We start from the raw sequence: 25,428 nt of genomic DNA on the forward strand, positions 1-25,428 counted from the left end.
TCAGAGGAGCATCAGAGGAGCAACAGAGGAGCATCAGAGGATCATCAGATGAGCAACAGAGGAGCATCAGAGGAGCAACAGAGGAGCATCAGAGGAGCATCAGAGAAGCATCAGAGGAGCCTCAGAGGAGCATCGGAGGAGCATCAGAGGAGCATCAGAGGAGCATCAGAGGAGCATCAGAGGAGCATCAGAGGAGCATCAGAGGAGCATCAGAGGAGCATCAGTGGAGCATCAGAGCAGCATCAGAGGAGCATCAGAGGAGCATCAGTGGAGCATCAGAGGAGCATCAGAGGAGCATCAGAGGAGCATCAGAGGAGCAACAGAGGAGCATCAGAGGAGCATCAGAGGAGCATCAGAGGAGCATCAGAGGAGCATCAGAGGAGCATCAGAGGAGCATCAGAGGAGCATCAGAGGAGTATCAGAGGAGCATCAGAGCAGCATCAGAGGAGCATCAGAGGAGCATCAGAGGAGCATCAGAGGAGCATCAGTGTAGCATCAGAGGAGCATCAGAGGAGCATCAGAGGAGCATCAGAGGAGCAACAGAGGAGCATCAGAGGAGCAACAGAGGAGCAGGAGCAGGATCAGGAGCAGGTGCAGGAGCAGAAGCAGGAGCAGGAGCAGGTGCAGGAGCAAGAGCATCAGAGGAGCATCAGAGGAGCAGGAGCAGGAGCAGGAGCAGGAGCAGGAAAAGGAGCAGGAGCATCAGAGGAGCAACAGAGGAGCAGGAGCAGGAGCAGGAGCAGGAGCAGGAGCATCAGAGGAGCATCAGAGGAGCATCAGAGGAGCATCAGAGGAGCATCAGAGGAGCATCAGAGGAGCATCAGAGGAGCATCAGAGGAGCATCAGAGGAGCATCAGAGGAGCATCAGAGGAGCATCAGTGGAGCATCAGTGGAGCATCAGAGGAGCATCAGAGGAGCATCAGAGGAGCATCAGAGGAGCAACAGAGGAGCATCAGAGGAGCATCAGAGGAGCATCAGAGGAGCATCAGAGGAGCATCAGAGGAGCATCAGAGTAGCATCAGAGGAGCATCAGTGTAGCATCAGAGGAGCATCAGAGGAGCATCAGAGGAGCATCAGAGGAGCATCAGAGGAGCAACAGAGGAGCATCAGAGGAGCAACAGAGGAGCATCAGAGGAGCATCAGAGAAGCATCAGAGGAGCCTCGGAGGAGCATCGGAGGAGCATCAGAGGAGCATCAGAGGAGCATCAGAGGAGCATCAGAGGAGCATCAGAGGAGCATCAGAGGAGCATCAGAGGAGCATCAGAGGAGCCTCAGAGGAGCCTCAGTGGAGCATCAGAGGAGCATCAGAGGAGCATCAGAGGAGCATCAGAGGAGCATCAGAGGAGCATCAGAGGAGCATCAGAGGAGCATCAGTGGAGCATCAGAGCAGCATCAGAGGAGCATCAGAGCAGCATCAGAGGAGCATCAGAGGAGCATCAGAGGAGCATCAGAGGAGCATCAGAGGAGCATCAGAGGAGCATCAGAGGAGCATCAGAGGAGCATCAGTGGAGCATCAGAGGAGCATCAGAGGAGCATCAGAGGAGCATCAGAGGAGCATCAGAGGAGCATCAGTGGAGCATCAGAGCAGCATCAGAGAAGCATCAGAGGAGCATCAGAGGAGCATCAGAGGAGCATCAGAGGAGCATCAGAGGAGCATCAGAGGAGCATCAGAGGAGCATCAGAGGAGCATCAGAGGAGCATCAGAGGAGCATCAGAGGAGCATCAGTGGAGCATCAGAGGAGCATCAGAGGAGCATCAGTGGAGCATCAGAGGAGCATCAGAGGAGCATCAGAGGAGCATCAGAGGAGCATCAGAGGAGCATCTGAGGAGTATCAGAGGATCATCAGAGGAGCATCAGAGGAGCATCAGAGGAGCATCAGAGGAGCATCAGAGGAGCATCAGAGGAGCATCAGAGGAGCATCAGAGGAGCATCAGAGTTGCATCAGTGGAGCATCATGGAGCATCAGAGGAGCATCAGAGGAGCATCAGAGGAGCATCAGAGGAGAAACAGAGGAGCATCAGAGGAGCATCAGAGGAGCATCAGAGGAGCATCAGACGAGCATCAGAGGAGCATCAGAGGAGCATCAGAGGAGCATCAGAGGAGCATCAGAGGAGCATCAGAGGAGCATCAGAGGAGCATCAGAGGAGCATCAGTGTAGCATCAGAGGAGCATCAGAGGAGCATCAGAGGAGCATCAGAGGAGCATCAGAGGAGCAACAGAGGAGCATCAGAGGAGCAACAGAGGAGCAGGAGCAGGAGCAGGAGCATGAGCAGGTGCAGGAGCAGAAGCAGGAGCAGGAGCAGGTGCAGGAGCAAGAGCATCAGAGGAGCATCAGAGGAGCAGGAGCAGGAGCAGGAGCAGGAGCAGGAACAGGAGCAGGAGCATCAGAGGAGCATCAGAGGAGCAGGAGCAGGAGCAGGAGCAGGAGCAGGAGCATCAGAGGAGCATCAGAGGAGCATCAGAGGAGCATCAGAGGAGCATCAGAGGAGCATCAGAGGAGCATCAGAGGAGCATCAGAGGAGCATCAGAGGAGCATCAGAGGAGCATCAGAGGAGCATCAGTGTAGCATCAGAGGAGCATCAGAGGAGCATCAGAGGAGCATCAGAGGAGCAACAGAGAAGCATCAGAGGAGCAACAGAGGAGCATCAGAGGAGCATCAGAGAAGCATCAGAGGAGCCTCAGATGAGCATCGGAGGAGCATCAGAGGAGCATCAGAGGAGCATCAGAGGAGCATCAGAGGAGCATCAGAGGAGCATCAGAGGAGCATCAGAGGAGCATCAGTGGAGCATCAGAGCAGCATCAGAGGAGCATCAGAGCAGCATCAGAGGAGCATCAGAGGAGCATCAGTGGAGCATCAGAGGAGCATCAGAGGAGCATCAGAGGAGCATCAGAGGAGCATCAGAGGAGCATCAGAGGAGCATCAGAGGAGCATCAGAGGAGCATCAGAGGAGCATCAGAGGAGCATCAGTGGAGCATCAGAGGAGCATCAGAGGAGCATCAGTGGAGCATCAGAGGAGCATCAGAGGAGCATCAGAGGAGCATCAGAGGAGCATCAGAGGAGCATCTGAGGAGTATCAGAGGATCATCAGAGGAGCATCAGAGGAGCATCAGAGGAGCATCAGAGGAGCATCAGAGGAGCATCAGAGGAGCATCAGAGGAGCATCAGAGGAGCATCAGAGTTGCATCAGTGGAGCATCAGTGGAGCATCAGAGGAGCATCAGAGGAGCATCAGAGGAGCATCAGAGGAGCATCAGTGTAGCATCAGAGGAGCATCAGAGGAGCATCAGAGGAGCATCAGAGGAGCATCAGAGGAGCATCAGAGGAGCATCAGAGGAGCATCAGAGGAGCATCAGTGGAGCATCAGAGGAGCATCAGAGGAGCATCAGAGGAGCATCAGAGGAGCATCAGAGGAGCATCAGAGGAGCATCAGAGGAGCATCAGAGGAGCATCAGAGGAGCATCAGAGGAGCATCAGTGGAGCATCAGAGGAGCATCAGAGGAGCATCAGTGGAGCATCAGAGGAGCATCAGAGGAGCATCAGAGGAGCATCAGAGGAGCATCAGAGGAGCATCTGAGGAGTATCAGAGGATCATCAGAGGAGCATCAGAGGAGCATCAGAGGAGCATCAGAGGAGCATCAGAGGAGCATCAGAGGAGCATCAGAGGAGCATCAGAGGAGCATCAGAGTTGCATCAGTGGAGCATCAGTGGAGCATCAGAGGAGCATCAGAGGAGCATCAGAGGAGCATCAGAGGAGCAACAGAGGAGCATCAGAGGAGCATCAGAGGAGCATCAGAGGAGCATCAGAGGAGCATCAGAGGAGCATCAGAGGAGCATCAGAGGAGCATCAGAGGAGCATCAGAGGAGCATCAGAGGAGCATCAGAGGAGCATCAGAGGAGCATCAGAGGAGCATCAGAGGAGCAACAGAGGAGCATCAGAGGAGCAACAGAGGAGCAGGAGCAGGAGCAGGAGCAGGAGCAGGTGCAGGAGCAGAAGCAGGAGCAGAAGCAGGAGCAGGAGCAGGTGCAGGAGCAAGAGCATCAGAGGAGCATCAGAGGAGCAGGAGCAGGAGCAGGAGCAGGAGCAGGAACAGGAGCAGGAGCATCAGAGGAGCATCAGAGGAGCAGGAGCAGGAGCAGGAGCAGGAGCAGGAGCATCAGAGGAGCATCAGAGGAGCATCAGAGTAGCATCAGAGGAGCATCAGAGGAGCATCAGAGGAGCATCAGAGGAGCATCAGAGGAGCATCAGTGGAGCATCAGTGGAGCATCAGAGGAGCATCAGAGGAGCATCAGGGGAGCATCAGAGGAGCAACAGAGGAGCATCAGAGGAGCATCAGAGGAGCATCAGAGGAGCATCAGAGGAGCATCAGAGGAGCATCAGAGGAGCATCAGAGGAGCATCAGTGTAGCATCAGAGGAGCATCAGAGGAGCATCAGAGGAGCATCAGAGGAGCATCAGAGGAGCAACAGAGGAGCATCAGAGGAGCAACAGAGGAGCATCAGAGGAGCATCAGAGAAGCATCAGAGGAGCCTCAGAGGAGCATCGGAGGAGCATCAGAGGAGCATCAGAGGAGCATCAGAGGAGCATCAGAGGAGCATCAGAGGAGCATCAGAGGAGCATCAGTGGAGCATCAGAGCAGCATCAGAGGAGCATCAGAGGAGCATCAGAGGAGCATCAGAGGAGCATCAGAGGAGCATCAGAGGAGCGTCAGAGGAGCATCAGAGGAGCATCAGAGGAGCATCAGAGGAGCATCAGTGTAGCATCAGAGGAGCATCAGAGGAGCATCAGAGGAGCATCAGAGGAGCATCAGAGGAGCATCAGAGGAGCATCAGAGGAGCAACAGAGGAGCATCAGAGGAGCAACAGAGGAGCATCAGAGGAGCATCAGAGAAGCATCAGAGGAGCCTCAGAGGAGCATCGGAGGAGCATCAGAGGAGCATCAGAGGAGCATCAGAGGAGCATCAGAGGAGCATCAGAGGAGCATCAGAGGAGCATCAGAGGAGCATCAGTGGAGCATCAGAGCAGCATCAGAGCAGCATCAGAGGAGCATCAGAGGAGAATCAGAGGAGCAACAGAGGAGCATCAGAGGAGCATCAGAGGAGCATCAGAGGAGCATCAGAGGAGCATCAGAGGAGCATCAGAGGAGCATCAGAGGAGCATCAGTGGAGCATCAGAGGAGCATCAGAGGAGCATCAGAGGAGCATCAGAGGAGCATCAGAGGAGCAGGAGCAGGAGCAGGAGCAGGTGCAGGAGCAGAAGCAGGAGCAGGAGCAGGTGCAGGAGCAAGAGCATCAGAGGAGCATCAGAGGAGCAGGAGCAGGAGCAGGAGCAGGAGCAGGAACAGGAGCAGGAGCATCAGAGGAGCATCAGAGGAGCAGGAGCAGGAGCAGGAGCAGGTGCAGGAGCAGAAGCAGGAGCAGGAGCAGGTGCAGGAGCAAGAGCATCAGAGGAGCATCAGAGGAGCAGGAGCAGGAGCAGGAGCAGGAGCAGGAACAGGAGCAGGAGCATCAGAGGAGCATCAGAGGAGCAGGAGCAGGAGCAGGAGCAGGAGCAGGAGCATCAGAGGAGCATCAGAGGAGCATCAGAGGAGCATCAGAGGAGCATCAGAGGAGCATCAGAGGAGCATCAGAGGAGCATCAGAGGAGCATCAGTGGAGCATCAGAGGAGCATCAGAGGAGCATCAGTGGAGCATCAGAGGAGCATCAGAGGAGCATCAGAGGAGCATCAGAGGAGCATCAGAGGAGCATCAGAGGAGCAGGAGCAGGAGCAGGAGCAGGTGCAGGAGCAGAAGCAGGAGCAGGAGCAGGTGCAGGAGCAAGAGCATCAGAGGAGCATCAGAGGAGCATCAGAGGAGCATCAGAGGAGCATCAGAGGAGCATCAGAGGAGCATCAGAGGAGCATCAGTGGAGCATCAGAGGAGCATCAGAGGAGCATCAGAGGAGCATCAGAGGAGCATCAGAGGAGCAGGAGCAGGAGCAGGAGCAGGTGCAGGAGCAGAAGCAGGAGCAGGAGCAGGTGCAGGAGCAAGAGCATCAGAGGAGCATCAGAGGAGCAGGAGCAGGAGCAGGAGCAGGAGCAGGAACAGGAGCAGGAGCATCAGAGGAGCATCAGAGGAGCAGGAGCAGGAGCAGGAGCAGGAGCAGGAGCATCAGAGGAGCATCAGAGGAGCATCAGAGGAGCATCAGAGGAGCATCAGAGGAGCATCAGAGGAGCATCAGAGGAGCATCAGAGGAGCATCAGTGGAGCATCAGAGGAGCATCAGAGGAGCATCAGTGGAGCATCAGAGGAGCATCAGAGGAGCATCAGAGGAGCATCAGAGGAGCATCAGAGGAGCATCAGAGGAGCAGGAGCAGGAGCAGGAGCAGGTGCAGGAGCAGAAGCAGGAGCAGGAGCAGGTGCAGGAGCAAGAGCATCAGAGGAGCATCAGAGGAGCAGGAGCAGGAGCAGGAGCAGGAGCAGGAACAGGAGCAGGAGCATCAGAGGAGCATCAGAGGAGCAGGAGCAGGAGCAGGAGCAGGAGCAGGAGCAGGAGCAGGAGCATCAGAGGAGCATCAGAGGAGCATCAGAGGAGCATCAGAGGAGCATCAGAGGAGCATCAGATGAGCATCAGAGGAGCATCAGAGGAGCATCAGAGGAGCATCAGTGTAGCATCAGAGGAGAATCAGAGGAGCATCAGAGGAGCATCAGAGGAGCATCAGAGGAGCAACAGAGGAGCATCAGAGGAGCAACAGAGGAGCATCAGAGGAGCATCAGAGAAGCATCAGAGGAGCCTCAGAGGAGCATCGGAGGAGCATCAGAGGAGCATCAGAGGAGCATCAGAGGAGCATCAGAGGAGCATCAGAGGAGCATCAGTGGAGCATCAGAGGAGCATCAGAGGAGCATCAGAGGAGCATCAGAGGAGCATCAGAGGAGCATCAGAGGAGCATCAGAGGAGCATCAGAGGAGCATCAGAGGAGCATCAGAGGAGCATCAGAGGAGCATCAGAGGAGCATCAGAGGAGCATCAGTGGAGCATCAGTGGAGAATCAGAGGAGCATCAGAGGAGCATCAGAGGAGCATCAGAGGAGCAACAGAGGAGCATCAGAGGAGCATCAGAGGAGCATCAGAGGAGCATCAGAGGAGCATCAGAGGAGCATCAGTGTTGCATCAGAGGAGCATCAGAGGAGCATCAGAGGAGCATCAGAGGAGCATCAGAGGAGCATCAGAGGAGCAACGGAGGAGCATCAGAGGAGCAACAGAGGAGCATCAGAGGAGCATCAGAGAAGCATCAGAGGAGCCTCAGAGGAGCATCGGAGGAGCATCAGAGGATCATCAGAGGAGCATCAGAGGAGCATCAGAGGAGCATCAGAGGAGGATCAGAGGAGCATCAGTGGAGCATCAGAGCAGCATCAGAGGCGCATCAGAGGAGCATCAGAGGACCAACAGAGGAGCATCAGAGGAGCATCAGAGGAGCATCAGAGGAGCATCAGAGGAGCATCAGAGGAGCATCAGAGGAGCATCAGAGGAGCTTCAGAGGAGCATCAGAGGAGCATCAGTGGAGCATCAGAGGAGCATCAGAGGAGCATCAGAGGAGCAGCAGAGGAGCATCAGAGGAGCAGGAGGAGGAGCAGGAGCAGGAGCAGGTGCAGGAGCAGAAGCAGCAGCAGGAGCAGGTGCAGGAGCAAGAGCATCAGAGGAGCATCAGAGGAGCAGGAGCAGGAGCAGGAGCAGGAGCAGGAACAGGAGCAGGAGCATCAGAGGAGCATCAGAGGAGCAGGAGCAGGAGCAGGAGCAGGAGCAGGAGCATCAGAGGAGCATCAGAGGAGCATCAGAGTAGCAGGAGCAGGAGCAGGAGCATCAGAGGAGCATCAGAGGTGCATCAGAGGAGCATCAGAGGATCATCAGAGGAGCATGAGAGGAGCATCAGAGGAGCAACAGAGGAGCATCAGAGGAGCAACAGAGGAGCATCAGAGGAGCATCAGAGGAGCATCAGAGGAGCATCAGAGGAGCATCAGTGTAGCATCAGAGGAGCATCAGAGGAGCATCAGAGGAGCATCAGAGGAGCATCAGAGGAGCATCAGAGGAGCATCAGAGGAGCATCAGAGGAGCATCAGAGGAGCAGGAGCAGGAGCAGGAGCAGGTGCAGGAGCAGAAGCAGGAGCAGGAGCAGGTGCAGGAGCAAGAGCATCAGAGGAGCATCAGAGGAGCAGGAGCAGGAGCAGGAGCAGGAGCAGGAACAGGAGCAGGAGCATCAGAGGAGCATCAGAGGAGCAGGAGCAGGAGCAGGAGCAGGAGCAGGAGCATCAGAGGAGCATCAGAGGAGCATCAGAGGAGCATCAGAGGAGCATCAGAGGAGCATCAGAGGAGCATCAGAGGAGCATCAGAGGAGCATCAGTGGAGCATCAGAGGAGCATCAGAGGAGCATCAGTGGAGCATCAGAGGAGCATCAGAGGAGCATCAGAGGAGCATCAGAGGAGCATCAGAGGAGCATCAGAGGAGCAGGAGCAGGAGCAGGAGCAGGTGCAGGAGCAGAAGCAGGAGCAGGAGCAGGTGCAGGAGCAAGAGCATCAGAGGAGCATCAGAGGAGCAGGAGCAGGAGCAGGAGCAGGAGCAGGAACAGGAGCAGGAGCATCAGAGGAGCATCAGAGGAGCAGGAGCAGGAGCAGGAGCAGGAGCAGGAGCAGGAGCAGGAGCATCAGAGGAGCATCAGAGGAGCATCAGAGGAGCATCAGAGGAGCATCAGAGGAGCATCAGAGGAGCATCAGAGGAGCATCAGAGGAGCATCAGAGGAGCATCAGAGGAGCATCAGAGGAGCATCAGTGTAGCATCAGAGGAGAATCAGAGGAGCATCAGAGGAGCATCAGAGGAGCATCAGAGGAGCAACAGAGGAGCATCAGAGGAGCAACAGAGGAGCATCAGAGGAGCATCAGAGAAGCATCAGAGGAGCCTCAGAGGAGCATCGGAGGAGCATCAGAGGAGCATCAGAGGAGCATCAGAGGAGCATCAGAGGAGCATCAGAGGAGCATCAGTGGAGCATCAGAGGAGCATCAGAGGAGCATCAGAGGAGCATCAGAGGAGCATCAGAGGAGCATCAGAGGAGCATCAGAGGAGCATCAGAGGAGCATCAGAGGAGCATCAGAGGAGCATCAGAGGAGCATCAGAGGAGCATCAGAGGAGCATCAGTGGAGCATCAGTGGAGCATCAGAGGAGCATCAGAGGAGCATCAGAGGAGCATCAGAGGAGCAACAGAGGAGCATCAGAGGAGCATCAGAGGAGCATCAGAGGAGCATCAGAGGAGCATCAGAGGAGCATCAGTGTTGCATCAGAGGAGCATCAGAGGAGCATCAGAGGAGCATCAGAGGAGCATCAGAGGAGCATCAGAGGAGCAACGGAGGAGCATCAGAGGAGCAACAGAGGAGCATCAGAGGAGCATCAGAGAAGCATCAGAGGAGCCTCAGAGGAGCATCGGAGGAGCATCAGAGGATCATCAGAGGAGCATCAGAGGAGCATCAGAGGAGCATCAGAGGAGGATCAGAGGAGCATCAGTGGAGCATCAGAGCAGCATCAGAGGCGCATCAGAGGAGCATCAGAGGACCAACAGAGGAGCATCAGAGGAGCATCAGAGGAGCATCAGAGGAGCATCAGAGGAGCATCAGAGGAGCATCAGAGGAGCATCAGAGGAGCTTCAGAGGAGCATCAGAGGAGCATCAGTGGAGCATCAGAGGAGCATCAGAGGAGCATCAGAGGAGCAGCAGAGGAGCATCAGAGGAGCAGGAGGAGGAGCAGGAGCAGGAGCAGGTGCAGGAGCAGAAGCAGCAGCAGGAGCAGGTGCAGGAGCAAGAGCATCAGAGGAGCATCAGAGGAGCAGGAGCAGGAGCAGGAGCAGGAGCAGGAACAGGAGCAGGAGCATCAGAGGAGCATCAGAGGAGCAGGAGCAGGAGCAGGAGCAGGAGCAGGAGCATCAGAGGAGCATCAGAGGAGCATCAGAGTAGCAGGAGCAGGAGCAGGAGCATCAGAGGAGCATCAGAGGTGCATCAGAGGAGCATCAGAGGATCATCAGAGGAGCATGAGAGGAGCATCAGAGGAGCAACAGAGGAGCATCAGAGGAGCAACAGAGGAGCATCAGAGGAGCATCAGAGGAGCATCAGAGGAGCATCAGAGGAGCATCAGTGTAGCATCAGAGGAGCATCAGAGGAGCATCAGAGGAGCATCAGAGGAGCATCAGAGGAGCATCAGAGGAGGATCAGAGGAGCATCAGAGGAGCAACAGAGGAGCATCAGAGGAGCATCAGAGGAGCATCAGAGGATCGTCAGAGGAGCATTAGAGGAGCATCAGAGGAGCATCAGTGGAGCATAAGTGGAGCATCAGAGGAGCATCAGAGGAGCATCAGAGGAGCATCAGAGGAGCATCAGAGGAGCATCAGTGGAGCATCAGTGGAGCATCTGAGGAGCATCAGAGGAACATCTGAGGAGCATCAGTGGAGCATCAGAGGAACATCAGAGGAGCATCAGAGGAGCAGGAGCAGGAGCAGGAGCAGGAGCAGGAACAGGAGCAGGAGCATCAGAGGAGCATCAGCGGAGCAGGAGCAGGAGCAGGAGCAGGAGCAGGAGCATCAGAGGAGCATCAGAGGAGCATCAGAGGAGCATCAGAGGAGCATCAGAGGAGCATCAGAGGAGCATCAGAGGAGCATCAGAGGAGCATCAGAGGAGCATCAGTGGAGCATCAGAGGAGCATCAGAGGAGCATCAGTGGAGCATCAGAGGAGCATCAGAGGAGCATCAGAGGAGCATCAGAGGAGCATCAGAGGAGCATCAGAGGAGCAGGAGCAGGAGCAGGAGCAGGTGCAGGAGCAGAAGCAGGAGCAGGAGCAGGTGCAGGAGCAAGAGCATCAGAGGAGCATCAGAGGAGCAGGAGCAGGAGCAGGAGCAGGAGCAGGAACAGGAGCAGGAGCATCAGAGGAGCATCAGAGGAGCAGGAGCAGGAGCAGGAGCAGGAGCAGGAGCATCAGAGGAGCATCAGAGGAGCATCAGAGGAGCATCAGAGGAGCATCAGAGGAGCATCAGAGGAGCATCAGAGGAGCATCAGAGGAGCATCAGAGGAGCATCAGAGGAGCATCAGAGGAGCATCAGAGGAGCATCAGTGTAGCATCAGAGGAGAATCAGAGGAGCATCAGAGGAGCATCAGAGGAGCATCAGAGGAGCAACAGAGGAGCATCAGAGGAGCAACAGAGGAGCATCAGAGGAGCATCAGAGAAGCATCAGAGGAGCCTCAGAGGAGCATCGGAGGAGCATCAGAGGAGCATCAGAGGAGCATCAGAGGAGCATCAGAGGAGCATCAGAGGAGCATCAGAGGAGCATCAGTGGAGCATCAGAGGAGCATCAGAGGAGCATCAGAGGAGCATCAGAGGAGCATCAGAGGAGCATCAGAGGAGCATCAGAGGAGCATCAGAGGAGCATCAGAGGAGCATCAGTGGAGCATCAGAGGAGCATCAGAGGAGCATCAGTGGAGCATCAGTGGAGCATCAGAGGAGCATCAGAGGAGCATCAGAGGAGCATCAGAGGAGCAACAGAGGAGCATCAGAGGAGCATCAGAGGAGCATCAGAGGAGCATCAGAGGAGCATCAGAGGAGCATCAGTGTTGCATCAGACGAGCATCAGAGGAGCATCAGAGGAGCATCAGAGGAGCATCAGAGGAGCATCAGAGGAGCAACGGAGGAGCATCAGAGGAGCAACAGAGGAGCATCAGAGGAGCATCAGAGAAGCATCAGAGGAGCCTCAGAGGAGCATCGGAGGAGCATCAGAGGATCATCAGAGGAGCATCAGAGGAGCATCAGAGGAGCATCAGAGGAGGATCAGAGGAGCATCAGTGGAGCATCAGAGCAGCATCAGAGGCGCATCAGAGGAGCATAAGAGGACCAACAGAGGAGCATCAGAGGAGCATCAGAGGAGCATCAGAGGAGCATCAGAGGAGCATCAGAGGAGCATCAGAGGAGCATCAGAGGAGCATCAGAGGAGCTTCAGAGGAGCATCAGAGGAGCATCAGTGGAGCATCAGAGGAGCATCAGAGGAGCATCAGAGGAGCAGCAGAGGAGCATCAGAGGAGCAGGAGCAGGAGCAGGAGCAGGAGCAGGTGCAGGAGCAGAAGCAGCAGCAGGAGCAGGTGCAGGAGCAAGAGCATCAGAGGAGCATCAGAGGAGCAGGAGCAGGAGCAGGAGCAGGAGCAGGAACAGGAGCAGGAGCATCAGAGGAGCATCAGAGGAGCAGGAGCAGGAGCAGGAGCAGGAGCAGGAGCATCAGAGGAGCATCAGAGGAGCATCAGAGTAGCAGGAGCAGGAGCAGGAGCATCAGAGGAGCATCAGAGGAGCATCAGAGGAGCATCAGAGGATCATCAGAGGAGCATGAGAGGAGCATCAGAGGAGCAACAGAGGAGCATCAGAGGAGCAACAGAGGAGCATCAGAGGAGCATCAGAGGAGCATCAGAGGAGCATCAGAGGAGCATCAGTGTAGCATCAGAGGAGCATCAGAGGAGCATCAGAGGAGCATCAGAGGAGCATCAGAGGAGCATCAGAGGAGGATCAGAGGAGCATCAGAGGAGCAACAGAGGAGCATCAGAGGAGCATCAGAGGAGCATCAGAGGATCCTCAGAGGAGCATTAGAGGAGCATCAGAGGAGCATCAGTGGAGCATCAGTGGAGCATCAGAGGAGCATCAGAGGAGCATCAGAGGAGCATCAGAGGAGCATCAGAGGAGCATCAGTGGAGCATCAGTGGAGCATCTGAGGAGCATCAGAGGAACATCAGAGGAGCATCAGTGGAGCATCAGAGGAACATCAGAGGAGCATCAGAGGAGCAACAGAGGAGCATCAGAGGAGCATCAGAGGAGCAACAGAGGAGCATCAGAGGAGCATCAGAGGAGCATCAGAGGAGCATGAGAGTAGCATCAGAGGAGCAACAGAGGAGCATCAGAGGAGCATCAGAGGAGCATCAGAGGAGCATCAGAGGAGCAACAGAGGAGCATCAGAGGAGCATCAGAGGAGCATCAGAGGAGCCTCAGAGGAGCATCAGAGGAGCATCAGAGGAGCATCAGAGGAGCATCAGAGGAGCATCAGAGGAGCATCAGAGGAGCAACAGAGGAGCATCAGAGGAGCATCAGAGGAGCATCAGAGGAGCATCAGAGGAGCATCAGAGGAGCATCAGAGGTGCATCAGAGGAGCATCAGAGGAACATCAGAGGAGCATCAGAGAAGCATCAGAGGAGCATCAGTGGAGCATCAGAGGATCATCAGAGGAGCATCAGAGGAGCATCAGAGGAGCATCAGAGGAGCATCAGTGGAGCATCAGAGTAGCATCAGTGGAGCATCAGAGGAGCATCAGAGGAGCATCAGAGGAGCATCAGAGGAGCATCAGAGGAGCATCAGAGGAGCATCAGAGGAGCATAAGAGGAGCATCAGAAGAGCAACAGAGGAGCATCAGAGGAGCATCAGAGGAGCATCAGAGGAGCATCAGAGGAGCATCAGAGGAGCATCAGAGGAGCATCAGTGTAGCATCAGAGGAGCATCAGAGGAGCATCAGAGGAGCATCAGAGGAGCATCAGAGGAGCATCAGAGGAGCATCAGAGGAGCATCAGAGGAGCATCAGTGGAGCATCAGAGGAGCATCAGAGGAGCATCAGAGGAGCATCAGAGGAGCATCAGAGGAGCATCAGTGGAGCATCAGAGGAGCATCAGTGGAGCATCAGAGGAGCATCAGAGGAGCATCAGAGGAGCATCAGAGGAGCATCAGAGGAGCATCAGAGGAGAATCAGAGGAGCATCAGAGGAGCATCAGAGGAGCATCAGAGGAGCATCAGAGGAGCATCAGTGTAGCATCAGAGGAGCATCAGAGGAGCATCAGAGGAGCATCAGAGGAGCATCAGAGGAGCATCAGAGGAGCATCAGAGGAGCAACAGAGGAGCATCAGAGGAGCATCAGAGGAGCATCAGAGGAGCATCAGAGGAGCATCAGAGGAGCATCAGTGTAGCATCAGAGGAGCATCAGAGGAGCATCAGAGGAGCATCAGTGGAGCATCAGAGGAGCATCAGTGGAGCATCAGAGGAGCATCAGAGGAGCATCAGAGGAGCATCAGAGGAGCATCAGAGGATCATCAGAGGAGCATCAGAGGAGCATCAGAGGAGAATCAGAGGAGCATCAGAGGAGCATCAGAGGAGCATCAGAGGAGCATCAGAGGAGCATCAGTGTAGCATCAGAGGAGCATCAGAGGAGCATCAGAGGAGCATCAGAGGAGCATCAGAGGAGCATCAGAGGAGCATCAGAGGAGCATCAGAGGAGCATCAGAGGAGCATCAGAGGAGCATCAGAGGAGCATCAGTGGAGCATCAGAGGAGCATCAGAGGAGCATCAGAGGAGCATCAGAGGAGCATCAGAGGAGCATCAGAGGAGCATCAGAGGAGCATCAGAGGAGCATCAGAGGAGCATCAGAGGAGCATCAGAGGAGCATCAGACGAGCATCAGAGGAGCATCAGAGGAGCAACAGAGGAGCATCAGAGGAGCAACAGAGGAGCAGGAGCAGGAGCAGGAGCAGGAGCAGGTGCAGGAGCAGAAGCAGGAGCAGGAGCAGGTGCAGGAGCAAGAGCATCAGAGGAGCATCAGAGGAGCAGGAGCAGGAGCAGGAGCAGGAGCAGGAACAGGAGCAGGAGCATCAGAGGAGCATCAGAGGAGCAGGAGCAGGAGCAGGAGCAGGAGCAGGAGCATCAGAGGAGCATCAGAGGAGCATCAGAGGAGCATCAGAGGAGCATCAGAGGAGCATCAGAGGAGCATCAGAGGAGCATCAGAGGAGCATCAGAGGAGCATCAGAGGAGCATCAGAGGAGCATCAGTGTAGCATCAGAGGAGCATCAGAGGAGCATCAGAGGAGCATCAGAGGAGCAACAGAGAAGCATCAGAGGAGCATCAGAGGAGCATCAGAGGAGCATCAGAGGAGCATCAGAGGAGCATCAGAGGAGCATCAGTGGAGCATCAGAGCAGCATCAGAGGAGCATCAGAGCAGCATCAGAGGAGCATCAGAGGAGCATCAGTGGAGCATCAGAGGAGCATCAGAGGAGCATCAGAGGAGCATCAGAGGAGCATCAGAGGAGCATCAGAGGAGCATCAGAGGAGCATCAGAGGAGCATCAGAGGAGCATCAGTGGAGCATCAGAAGAGCATCAGAGGAGCATCAGTGGAGCATCAGAGGAGCATCAGAGGAGCATCAGAGGAGCATCAGAGGAGCATCTGAGGAGTATCAGAGGATCATCAGAGGAGCATCAGAGGAGCATCAGAGGAGCATCAGAGGAGCATCAGAGGAGCATCAGAGGAGCATCAGAGGAGCATCAGAGGAGCATCAGAGTTGCATCAGTGGAGCATCAGTGGAGCATCAGAGGAGCATCAGAGGAGCATCAGAGGAGCATCAGAGGAGCATCAGTGTAGCATCAGAGGAGCATCAGAGGAGCATCAGAGGAGCATCAGAGGAGCATCAGAGGAGCATCAGAGGAGCATCAGAGGAGCATCAGAGGAGCATCAGTGGAGCATCAGAGGAGCATCAGAGGAGCATCAGAGGAGCATCAGAGGAGCATCAGAGGAGCATCAGAGGAGCATCAGAGGAGCATCAGAGGAGCATCAGAGGAGCATCAGAGGAGCATCAGTGGAGCATCAGAGGAGCATCAGAGGAGCATCAGTGGAGCATCAGAGGAGCATCAGAGGAGCATCAGAGGAGCATCAGAGGAGCATCAGAGGAGCATCAGAGGAGCATCAGAGGAGCATCAGAGTTGCATCAGTGGAGCATCAGAGGAGCATCAGAGGAGCATCAGAGGAGCATCAGAGGAGCAACAGAGGAGCATCAGAGGAGCATCAGAGGAGCATCAGAGGAGCATCAGAGGAGCATCAGAGGAGCATCAGAGGAGCATCAGAGGAGCATCAGAGGAGCATCAGAGGAGCATCAGAGGAGCATCAGAGGAGCATCAGAGGAGCATCAGAGGAGCAACAGAGGAGCATCAGAGGAGCAACAGAGGAGCAGGAGCAGGAGCAGGAGCAGGAGCAGGTGCAGGAGCAGAAGCAGGAGCAGGAGCAGGTGCAGGAGCAAGAGCATCAGAGGAGCATCAGAGGAGCAGGAGCAGGAGCAGGAGCAGGAGCAGGAACAGGAGCAGGAGCATCAGAGGAGCATCAGAGGAGCAGGAGCAGGAGCAATAGCAGGAGCAGGAGCATCAGAGGAGCATCAGAGGAGCATCAGAGGAGCATCAGAGGAGCATCAGAGGAGCATCAGAGGAGCATCAGAGGAGCATCAGAGGAGCATCAGAGGAGCATCAGTGGAGCATCAGTGGAGCATCAGAGGAGCATCAGAGGAGCATCAGGGGAGCATCAGAGGAGCAACAGAGGAGCATCAGAGGAGCATCAGAGGAGCATCAGAGGAGCATCAGAGGAGCATCAGAGGAGCATCAGAGGAGCATCAGAGGAGCATCAGTGTAGCATCAGAGGAGCATCAGAGGAGCATCAGAGGAGCATCAGAGGAGCATCAGAGGAGCAACAGAGGAGCATCAGAGGAGCAACAGAGGAGCATCAGAGGAGCATCAGAGAAGCATCAGAGGAGCCTCAGAGGAGCATCGGAGGAGCATCAGAGGAGCATCAGAGGAGCATCAGAGGAGCATCAGAGGAGCATCAGAGGAGCATCAGAGGAGCATCAGTGGAGCATCAGAGCAGCATCAGAGGAGCATCAGAGGAGCATCAGAGGAGCATCAGAGGAGCATCAGAGGAGCATCAGAGGAGCGTCAGAGGAGCATCAGAGGAGCATCAGAGGAGCATCAGAGGAGCATCAGAGGAGCATCAGAGGAGCATCAGAGGAGCATCAGAGGAGCAACAGAGGAGCATCAGAGGAGCAACAGAGGAGCATCAGAGGAGCATCAGAGAAGCATCAGAGGAGCCTCAGAGGAGCATCGGAGGAGCATCAGTGGAGCATCAGAGGAGCATCAGAGGAGCATCAGAGGAGCATCAGAGGAGCATCAGTGGAGCATCAGAGCAGCATCAGAGGAGCATCAGAGGAGCATCAGAGGAGCATCAGAGGAGCATCAGAGGAGCATCAGAGGAGCGTCAGAGGAGCATCAGAGGAGCATCAGAGGAGCATCAGAGGAGCATCAGAGGAGCATCAGTGGAGCATCAGAGCAGCATCAGAGGAGCATCAGAGGAGCATCAGAGGAGCAACAGAGGAGCATCAGAGGAGCATCAGAGGAGCATCAGAGGAGCATCAGAGGAGCATCAGAGGAGCATCAGAGGAGCATCAGTGGAGCATCAGAGGAGCATCAGAGGAGCATCAGAGGAGCATCAGAGGAGCATCAGAGGAGCAGGAGCAGGAGCAGGAGCAGGTGCAGGAGCAGAAGCAGGAGCAGGAGCAGGTGCAGGAGCAAGAGCATCAGAGGAGCATCAGAGGAGCAGGAGCAGGAGCAGGAGCAGGAGCAGGAACAGGAGCAGGAGCATCAGAGGAGCATCAGAGGAGCAGGAGCAGGAGCAGGAGCAGGAGCAGGAGCATCAGAGGAGCATCAGAGGAGCATCAGAGGAGCATCAGAGGAGCATCAGAGGAGCATCAGAGGAGCATCAGAGGAGCATCAGAGGAGCATCAGTGGAGCATCAGAGGAGCATCAGAGGAGCATCAGTGGAGCATCAGAGGAGCATCAGAGGAGCATCAGAGGAGCATCAGAGGAGCATCAGAGGAGCATCAGAGGAGCAGGAGCAGGAGCAGGAGCAGGTGCAGGAGCAGAAGCAGGAGCAGGAGCGGGTGCAGGAGCAAGAGCATCAGAGGAGCATCAGAGGAGCAGGAGCAGGAGCAGGAGCAGGAGCAGGAACAGGAGCAGGAGCATCAGAGGAGCATCAGAGGAGCAGGAGCAGGAGCAGGAGCAGGAGCAGGAGCATCAGAGGAGCATCAGAGGAGCATCAGAGGAGCATCAGAGGAGCATCAGAGGAGCATCAGAGGAGCATCAGAGGAGCATCAGAGGAGCATCAGAGGAGCATCAGAGGAGCATCAGTGTAGCATCAGAGGAGAATCAGAGGAGCATCAGAGGAGCATCAGAGGAGCATCAGAGGAGCAACAGAGGAGCATCAGAGGAGCATCAGAGGAGCATCAGAGAAGCATCAGAGGAGCCTCAGAGGAGCATCGGAGGAGCATCAGAGGAGCATCAGAGGAGCATCAGAGGAGCATCAGAGGAGCATCAGAGGAGCATCAGTGGAGCATCAGAGGAGCATCAGAGGAGCATCAGAGGAGCATCAGAGGAGCATCAGAGGAGCATCAGAGGAGCATCAGAGGAGCATCAGAGGAGCATCAGAGGAGCATCAGAGGAGCATCAGAGGAGCATCAGAGGAGCATCAGAGGAGCATCAGTGGAGCATCAGTGGAGCATCAGAGGAGCATCAGAGGAGCATCAGAGGAGCATCAGAGGAGCAACAGAGGAGCATCAGAGGAGCATCAGAGGAGCATCAGAGGAGCATCAGAGGAGCATCAGAGGAGCATCAGTGTTGCATCAGAGGAGCATCAGAGGAGCATCAGAGGAGCATCAGAGGAGCATCAGAGGAGCAACGGAGGAGCATCAGAGGAGCAACAGAGGAGCATCAGAGGAGCATCAGAGAAGCATCAGAGGAGCCTCAGAGGAGCATCGGAGGAGCATCAGAGGATCATCAGAGGAGCATCAGAGGAGCATCAGAGGAGCATCAGAGGAGCATCAGAGGAGCATCAGAGGAGCATCAGAGGAGCATCAGAGGAGCATCAGAGGAGCAGCAGAGGAGCATCAGAGGAGCAGGAGGAGGAGCAGGAGCAGGAGCAGGTGCAGGAGCAGAAGCAGCAGCAGGAGCAGGTGCAGGAGCAAGAGCATCAGAGGAGCATCAGAGGAGCAGGAGCAGGAGCAGGAGCAGGAGCAGGAACAGGAGCAGGAGCATCAGAGGAGCATCAGAGGAGCAGGAGCAGGAGCAGGAGCAGGAGCAGGAGCATCAGAGGAGCATCAGAGGAGCATCAGAGTAGCAGGAGCAGGAGCAGGAGCATCAGAGGAGCATCAGAGGTGCATCAGAGGAGCATCAGAGGATCATCAGAGGAGCATGAGAGGAGCATCAGAGGAGCAACAGAGGAGCATCAGAGGAGCAACAGAGGAGCATCAGAGGAGCATCAGAGGAGCATCAGAGGAGCATCAGAGGAGCATCAGTGTAGCATCAGAGGAGCATCAGAGGAGCATCAGAGGAGCATCAGAGGAGCATCAGAGGAGCATCAGAGGAGGATCAGAGGAGCATCAGAGGAGCAACAGAGGAGCATCAGAGGAGCATCAGAGGAGCATCAGAGGATCGTCAGAGGAGCATTAGAGGAGCATCAGAGGAGCATCAGTGGAGCATCAGTGGAGCATCAGAGGAGCATCAGAGGAGCATCAGAGGAGCATCAGAGGAGCATCAGAGGAGCATCAGTGGAGCATCAGTTGTGCATCTGAGGAGCATCAGAGGAACATCAGAGGAGCATCAGTGGAGCATCAGAGGAACATCAGAGGAGCATCAGAGGAGCAGGAGCAGGAGCAGGAGCAGGAGCAGGAACAGGAGCAGGAGCATCAGAGGAGCATCAGCGGAGCAGGAGCAGGAGCAGGAGCAGGAGCAGGAGCATCAGAGGAGCATCAGAGGAGCATCAGAGGAGCATCAGAGGAGCATCAGAGGAGCATCAGTGGAGCATCAGAGGAGCATCAGAGGAGCATCAGTGGAGCATCAGAGGAGCATCAGAGGAGCATCAGAGGAGCATCAGAGGAGCATCAGAGGAGCATCAGAGGAGCAGGAGCAGGAGCAGGAGCAGGTGCAGGAGCAGAAGCAGGAGCAGGAGCAGGTGCAGGAGCAAGAGCATCAGAGGAGCATCAGAGGAGCAGGAGCAGGAGCAGGAGCAGGAACAGGAGCAGGAGCATCAGAGGAGCATCAGAGGAGCATCAGAGGAGCATCAGAGGAGCATCAGAGGAGCAGGAGCAGGAGCAGGAGCAGGAACAGGAGCAGGAGCATCAGAGGAGCATCAGAGGAGCATCAGAGGAGCATCAGAGGAGCATCAGAGGAGCATCAGAGGAGCATCAGAGGAGCATCAGAGGAGCATCAGAGGAGCATCAGAGGAGCATCAGAGGAGCATCAGTGTAGCATCAGAGGAGAATCAGAGGAGCATCAGAGGAGCATCAGAGGAGCATCAGAGGAGCAACAGAGGAGCATCAGAGGAGCAACAGAGGAGCATCAGAGGAGCATCAGAGAAGCATCAGAGGAGCCTCAGAGGAGCATCGGAGGAGCATCAGAGGAGCATCAGAGGAGCATCAGAGGAGCATCAGAGGAGCATCAGAGGAGCATCAGAGGAGCATCAGTGGAGCATCAGAGGAGCATCAGAGGAGCATCAGAGGAGCATCAGAGGAGCATCAGAGGAGCATCAGAGGAGCATCAGAGGAGCATCAGAGGAGCATCAGAGGAGCATCAGTGGAGCATCAGAGGAGCATCAGAGGAGCATCAGTGGAGCATCAGTGGAGCATCAGAGGAGCATCAGAGGAGCATCAGAGGAGCATCAGAGGAGCAACAGAGGAGCATCAGAGGAGCATCAGAGGAGCATCAGAGGAGCATCAGAGGAGCATCAGAGGAGCATCAGTGTTGCATCAGAGGAGCATCAGAGGAGCATCAGAGGAGCATCAGAGGAGCATCAGAGGAGCATCAGAGGAGCAACGGAGGAGCATCAGAGGAGCAACAGAGGAGCATCAGAGGAGCATCAGAGAAGCATCAGAGGAGCCTCAGAGGAGCATCGGAGGAGCATCAGAGGATCATCAGAGGAGCATCATAGGAGCATCAGAGGAGCATCAGAGGAGGATCAGAGGAGCATCAGTGGAGCATCAGAGCAGCATCAGAGGCGCATCAGAGGAGCATCAGAGGACCAACAGAGGAGCATCAGAGGAGCATCAGAGGAGCATCAGAGGAGCATCAGAGGAGCATCAGAGGAGCATCAGAGGAGCATCAGAGGAGCTTCAGAGGAGCATCAGAGGAGCATCAGTGGAGCATCAGAGGAGCATCAGAGGAGCATCAGAGGAGCAGCAGAGGAGCATCAGAGGAGCAGGAGCAGGAGCAGGAGCAGGAGCAGGTGCAGGAGCAGAAGCAGCAGCAGGAGCAGGTGCAGGAGCAAGAGCATCAGAGGAGCATCAGAGGAGCAGGAGCAGGAGCAGGAGCAGGAGCAGGAACAGGAGCAGGAGCATCAGAGGAGCATCAGAGGAGCAGGAGCAGGAGCAGGAGCAGGAGCAGGAGCATCAGAGGAGCATCAGAGGAGCATCAGAGTAGCAGGAGCAGGAGCAGGAGCATCAGAGGAGCATCAGAGGAGCATCAGAGGAGCATCAGAGGATCATCAGAGGAGCATGAGAGGAGCATCAGAGGAGCAACAGAGGAGCATCAGAGAAGCAACAGAGGAGCATCAGAGGAGCATCAGAGGAGCATCAGAGGAGCATCAGAGGAGCATCAGTGTAGCATCAGAGGAGCATCAGAGGAGCATCAGAGGAGCATCAGAGGAGCATCAGAGGAGCAGGAGCAGGAGCAGGAGCAGGAGCAGGAGCATCAGAGGAGCATCAGAGGAGCATCAGAGGAGCATCAGAGGAGCATCAGAGGAGCATCAGAGGAGCATCAGAGGAGCATCAGAGGAGCATCAGAGGAGCATCAGAGGAGCATCAGTGTAGCATCAGAGGAGAATCAGAGGAGCATCAGAGGAGCATCAGAGGAGCATCAGAGGAGCAACAGAGGAGCATCAGAGGAGCAACAGAGGAGCATCAGAGGAGCATCAGAGAAGCATCAGAGGAGCCTCAGAGGAGCATCAGAGGAGCATCAGAGGAGCATCAGAGGAGCATCAGAGGAGCATCAGTGTAGCATCAGAGGAGAATCAGAGGAGCATCAGAGGAGCATCAGAGGAGCATCAGAGGAGCAACAGAGGAGCATCAGAGGAGCAACAGAGGAGCATCAGAGGAGCATCAGAGAAGCATCAGAGGAGCCTCAGAGGAGCATCGGAGGAGCATCAGAGGAGCATCAGAGGAGCATCAGAGGAGCATCAGAGGAGCATCAGAGGAGCATCAGAGGAGCATCAGTGGAGCATCAGAGGAGCATCAGAGGAGCATCAGAGGAGCATCAGAGGAGCATCAGAGGAGCATCAGAGGAGCATCAGAGGAGCATCAGAGGAGCATCAGAGGAGCATCAGTGGAGCATCAGAGGAGCATCAGAGGAGCATCAGTGGAGCATCAGTGGAGCATCAGAGGAGCATCAGAGGAGCATCAGAGGAGCATCAGAGGAGCAACAGAGGAGCATCAGAGGAGCATCAGAGGAGCATCAGAGGAGCATCAGAGGAGCATCAGAGGAGCATCAGTGTTGCATCAGAGGAGCATCAGAGGAGCATCAGAGGAGCATCAGAGGAGCATCAGAGGAGCATCAGAGGAGCAACGGAGGAGCATCAGAGGAGCAACAGAGGAGCATCAGAGGAGCATCAGAGAAGCATCAGAGGAGCCTCAGAGGAGCATCGGAGGAGCATCAGAGGATCATCAGAGGAGCATCAGAGGAGCATCAGAGGAGCATCAGAGGAGGATCAGAGGAGCATCAGTGGAGCATCAGAGCAGCATCAGAGGCGCATCAGAGGAGCATCAGAGGACCAACAGAGGAGCATCAGAGGAGCATCAGAGGAGCATCAGAGGAGCATCAGAGGAGCATCAGAGGAGCATCAGAGGAGCATCAGAGGAGCTTCAGAGGAGCATCAGAGGAGCATCAGTGGAGCATCAGAGGAGCATCAGAGGAGCATCAGAGGAGCAGCAGAGGAGCATCAGAGGAGCAGGAGCAGGAGCAGGAGCAGGAGCAGGTGCAGGAGCAGAAGCAGCAGCAGGAGCAGGTGCAGGAGCAAGAGCATCAGAGGAGCATCAGAGGAGCAGGAGCAGGAGCAGGAGCAGGAGCAGGAACAGGAGCAGGAGCATCAGAGGAGCATCAGAGGAGCAGGAGCAGGAGCAGGAGCAGGAGCAGGAGCATCAGAGGAGCATCAGAGGAGCATCAGAGTAGCAGGAGCAGGAGCAGGAGCATCAGAGGAGCATCAGAGGAGCATCAGAGGAGCATCAGAGGATCATCAGAGGAGCATGAGAGGAGCATCAGAGGAGCAACAGAGGAGCATCAGAGAAGCAAAAGAGGAGCATCAGAGGAGCATCAGAGGAGCATCAGAGGAGCATCAGAGGAGCATCAGTGTAGCATCAGAGGAGCATCAGAGGAGCATCAGAGGAGCATCAGAGGAGCATCAGAGGAGGATCAGAGGAGCATCAGAGGAGCAACAGAGGAGCATCAGAGGAGCATCAGAGGAGCATCAGAGGATCCTCAGAGGAGCATTAGAGGAGCATCAGAGGAGCATCAGTGGAGCATCAGTGGAGCATCAGAGGAGCATCAGAGGAGCATCAGAGGAGCATCAGAGGAGCATCAGAGGAGCATCAGTGGAGCATCAGTGGAGCATCTGAGGAGCATCAGAGGAACATCAGAGGAGCATCAGTGGAGCATCAGAGGAACATCAGAGGAGCATCAGAGGAGCAACAGAGGAGCATCAGAGGAGCATCAGAGGAGCAACAGAGGAGCATCAGAGGAGCATCAGAGGAGCATCAGAGGAGCATGAGAGTAGCATCAGAGGAGCAACAGAGGAGCATCAGAGGAGCATCAGAGGAGCATCAGAGGAGCATCAGAGGAGCAACAGAGGAGCATCAGAGGAGCATCAGAGGAGCATCAGATGAGCCTCAGAGGAGCATCAGAGGAGCATCAGAGGAGCATCAGAGGAGCATCAGAGGAGCATCAGAGGAGCATCAGAGGAGCATCAGAGGAGCAACAGAGGAGCATCAGAGGAGCATCAGAGGAGCATCAGAGGAGCATCAGAGGAGCATCAGAGGAGCATCAGAGGTGCATCAGAGGAGCATCAGAGGAACATCAGAGGAGCATCAGAGAAGCATCAGAGGAGCATCAGTGGAGCATCAGAGGATCATCAGAGGAGCATCAGAGGAGCATCAGAGGAGCATCAGAGGAGCATCAGTGGAGCATCAGAGTAGCATCAGTGGAGCATCAGAGGAGCATCAGAGGAGCATCAGAGGAGCATCAGAGGAGCATCAGAGGAGCATCAGAGGAGCATCAGAGGAGCATAAGAGGAGCATCAGAGGAGCAACAGAGGAGCATCAGAGGAGCATCAGAGGAGCATCAGAGGAGCATCAGAGGAGCATCAGAGGAGCATCAGAGGAGCATCAGTGTAGCATCAGAGGAGCATCAGAGGAGCATCAGAGGAGCATCAGAGGAGCATCAGAGGAGCATCAGAGGAGCATCAGAGGAGCATCAGTGGAGCATCAGAGGAGCATCAGAGGAGCATCAGAGGAGCATCAGAGGAGCATCAGAGGAGCATCAGTGGAGCATCAGAGGAGCATCAGTGGAGCATCAGAGGAGCATCAGAGGAGCATCAGAGGAGCATCAGAGGAGCATCAGAGGAGCATCAGAGGAGAATCAGAGGAGCATCAGAGGAGCATCAGAGGAGCATCAGAGGAGCATCAGAGGAGCATCAGTGTAGCATCAGAGGAGCATCAGAGGAGCATCAGAGGAGCATCAGAGGAGCATCAGAGGAGCATCAGAGGAGCATCAGAGGAGCAACAGAGGAGCATCAGAGGAGCATCAGAGGAGCATCAGAGGAGCATCAGAGGAGCATCAGAGGAGCATCAGTGTAGCATCAGAGGAGCATCAGAGGAGCATCAGAGGAGCATCAGTGGAGCATCAGAGGAGCATCAGTGGAGCATCAGAGGAGCATCAGAGGAGCATCAGAGGAGCATCAGAGGAGCATCAGAGGAGCATCAGAGGAGCATCAGAGGAGCATCAGAGGAGAATCAGAGGAGCATCAGAGGAGCATCAGAGGAGCATCAGAGGAGCATCAGAGGAGCATCAGTGTAGCATCAGAGGAGCATCAGAGGAGCATCAGAGGAGCATCAGAGGAGCATCAGAGGAGCATCAGAGGAGCATCAGAGGAGCATCAGAGGAGCATCAGAGGAGCATCAGAGGAGCATCAGAGGAGCATCAGTGGAGCATCAGAGGAGCATCAGAGGAGCATCAGAGGAGCATCAGAGGAGCATCAGAGGAGCATCAGAGGAGAATCAGAGGAGCATCAGAGGAGCATCAGAGGAGCATCAGAGGAGCATCAGAGGAGCATCAGTGTAGCATCAGAGGAGCATCAGAGGAGCATCAGAGGAGCATCAGAGGAGCATCAGAGGAGCATCAGAGGAGCATCAGTGGAGCATCAGAGGAGCATCAGAGGAGCATCAGAGGAGCATCAGAGGAGCATCAGAGGAGCAACAGAGGAGCAGGAGCAGGAGCAGGAGCAGGAGCAGGTGCAGGAGCAGAAGCAGGAGCAGGAGCAGGTGCAGGAGCAAGAGCATCAGAGGAGCAT

Source organism: Narcine bancroftii, chromosome 7 (genome assembly GCF_036971445.1).
Source record: "Narcine bancroftii isolate sNarBan1 chromosome 7, sNarBan1.hap1, whole genome shotgun sequence".
NCBI classification, from domain to species: Eukaryota; Metazoa; Chordata; class Chondrichthyes; order Torpediniformes; family Narcinidae; genus Narcine; species Narcine bancroftii.